A 3,031-nucleotide genomic window follows, 5' to 3' on the forward strand; every position below is an offset into this window, starting at 1 on the left:
GACAATCGGTCTTGGGAAGGCAAGCTGCTCTGTCCTCGCTCTGGATGTGGCCAATTTGTTCTTCATTGGCACCTCGGTCTATACAAATGTGGTGTTCCCGAAGGAAAGAGAACACTTATTCTATGTGCAGTTGTTGGAAATTTATAAGTCACCATCGATTATTTATTCTCAGCTCCAACTGCTACCATTCTAAAGTTCAGGATCATGCAAATCAAGAGCTTCTAGAAGATAATCTCCCAACAAAATATAATCTCAGAAATTGCCTACTGTAATTTTTTAGTTTTTGTGTCAGTTGGTTGGTTTCTGTTTTTATGACTTGGGCATGATTATAACAATCCATCTTTGAATGAGTGCTGAGTAAATTTCCCCTGAACAGAATTTTTTTAAAGTTTTTTTTCTTTATTTATTTTGAGAGAGAGAGAGTGTGGTGAGGGGCAATGAGAGGGAGAGAGAATCCCAAGCAGGCTCCACACTGTCAGCACGGAGTCCAACGCTCCCCTTATGTCAAGCAGTGATGTAGCTTCTCGAATTTATATCTGTAGACACAGACATGGGGTCTTTGATGGGATAAATCTGAGTGGCTTTCTTTAAAACATCATTAGAATGTTCTAGCAATAAGCAAACAAGAAGGGAAAGTAAGAACCCACGAACCCTGAGATCATGACCTGAGCTGAAATCAAGAGTCAGATGCTTAACCAACTGAGCCATCCAGGTTGTCCCTCCCCTGAATAGGAATTTTAAACCTAACAACTCCTTGCTATAGAGGAACCCAGAACTTTGGCTATTGAACACGGTTAAGTCCACTCACAGGTAGTATTCAGAAATGCTCTGTAAACTCTAAAGTGTTTTATTACTATTAGTGTTATTAGTAGTAACCAAAATCTAGTCAAAAATGGTTTGGCGGGGCGCCTGGGTGGCTCAGTCGGTTGAGCAACTGACTTTGGCTCAGGTCATGATCTCATGGTTCGTGGGTTCAAGCCCCATGTCAGGCTCTGTACAGCTCAGGCCTGGCACCTGCTTTGGATTCTGTGTCTCCCTCTCTCTCTCCTCCCCTCCCCTTCTCATGCTCTCTCTCTCTCTCCAAAATAAATAAACGTTAAAAAAAATTTTTAAAAATGGTTTGGCATGTCTTGAGGACATATGAATAGATGAGAACACACACACGCACACACACACACACACACACACACACACACACACACACCCTAGAAAGAAATCACAGGGTAGAAGCATTTCTCAAAGAGAACAAGGAAAAAATGCAAGACTTCTTTCCAGAGGGTGAAGTTTGTGCAAGAGGGAATGACAGGAAATGTCAAAATAAAAGGGCAACACAGTGAGCGGGTCAGAGTGGGGTCGCAGGAAGATGGCTCATGGTCCACTTGGGGAACCTTCCGCTAGGATGGCACATGGACTCAGAAGCTACATCACATGGCAAGTGACAAAGACTTTACACAGGAGTTGATCCCTCATGAAAGAAAAGCTCCCTCTGGCAGCCAGAAGGCGCGACACTGGGACCGGTGTTGCTTGCAGACATGAGGGATGTCCTATGTGCCCAGGACTTGGAGGGGAGGTAAGGGCATCAAAGAGAGGAAGGAGGTCACTAAAGGCCATGATTTGAATCAAAAGGAAGCATACAGTAAACCCAGAAGGAAGTCTTACTACTTTGAGGGGGTCTAAGTCGAAATGTCAGTGTCTTTCTGAACCAGGAACTGAAGCAAAATTTTGTGGCATGGTCTTACTTTTTAACTGTTGTGTATGTGCACACACACTATGCCAGCCTCGTGAAACAGTACTTGAAGCTGGTGCTATTGAATTACAAGGCCTTCTTTTCTTCATTCTCCCATTTACCTTCTGAGAGAGTCTGGCTTACCCACTGCGACCTACATGCCCATTACCCATGCCTTTCACAGAAAAGAGGCTACATCCGTCCACTCCCCTGGTGTCCATGGCATGAACTAAGCTAACCGCCACCTCCCTGCCTTCCATTAGGCCTTCAACAACCGCCACAAGTAAACAAACCCAAAATAATTCTACGGGCTTCGGCAGGCATTTTGTCACTGTCTTTTGTTGTACCTGGAACAGGGGCCCTTGTGCCGGGTCCTTCTGGGGCCTGTTCCTACTCAAGGTAGACACACAAAGAAGGCTGCTATAGAGAGCCAACCTGGAGAATTCTGTTTACAAATTCAATAGACGGTGTCCTGGGTTTATCCCATCAGTATATAGCCTAGAGCAAATAGCCTTTTCTTTAGACAGAATTTGAGTCATTGTATGTGCACCCAAGAGCCGTAAAGGAGATTTGACCCAAGGAGACCAGAATTTAACTGCCTCTTGCTAAAAGACACATTTTCATTCTTTGTAAGCAGCTTCCTTCCTTCTTGTGAGTGAATCACAGTTATTTCAAAGAGAATTTGGCAGTTGGCCCAGTAACGATTTTGGATTGGCGCCCAGGACTTGGTTGCTCTCGCTTTCTGCCTAACCCACCTTGGGTAGGCACATCTTAAAAAAAAAAAGTGATGTGGTCTATAGAAAAAATGGGGTCATCATAATCAGATGGACTTAAGACCTCCTTTCTCCACTGGCCAGTGGGTGCCTTTGGGCAAGTTACTTAATCTCTTGGCCTCAAGTTCTCATCTGTGAAATGGGGATGAAAGAAAAATGCAGCACTGTGATGGGTATTGCTTGCAGACACGAGGGAGGTCCTGTATGTCCTGACTTGGAGGGAAGTTAAGAACATCAAATAAGGGAAAAGGTTACTAAAGGATCTTTGGGAGTATTCTAAATAATCTAATTAAAGATACAGTGGCTAAGAATTTTAATCTGCCAAATGAAGAGTGTTTGAATGCAACTTTTTCTATAATTCAATCTAAAATCTACAGATGCATCCCTAATCTGCAAAGAGGCAGAGACTTTAGCTAATTTGGTGACCAGCATCCCCCCACCCCCACCAACCAATATCCTCAGGGTTTGATTTCCTGGGAGATAGTATATTGGGCTGAACAAGGGTTTAGAGGGGCAGATCAGTAGGTTCAAG

At 43.9% G+C, this 3,031-nt stretch overlaps 1 non-coding gene across 1 annotated transcript; it reads left to right on the forward strand.

The window, feature by feature from the left end:
- The first annotated feature begins 907 nt into the window (after positions 1 to 907).
- Positions 908 to 992, forward strand: TRNAQ-UUG. The gene has a single exon. It is a non-coding gene; the product is annotated as a tRNA-Gln (tRNA).
- The last annotated feature ends 2,039 nt before the right edge of the window (positions 993 to 3,031 follow it).

This window comes from Prionailurus bengalensis, chromosome E4 (genome assembly GCF_016509475.1).
Source record: "Prionailurus bengalensis isolate Pbe53 chromosome E4, Fcat_Pben_1.1_paternal_pri, whole genome shotgun sequence".
NCBI lineage: Eukaryota > Metazoa > Chordata > Mammalia > Carnivora > Felidae > Prionailurus > Prionailurus bengalensis.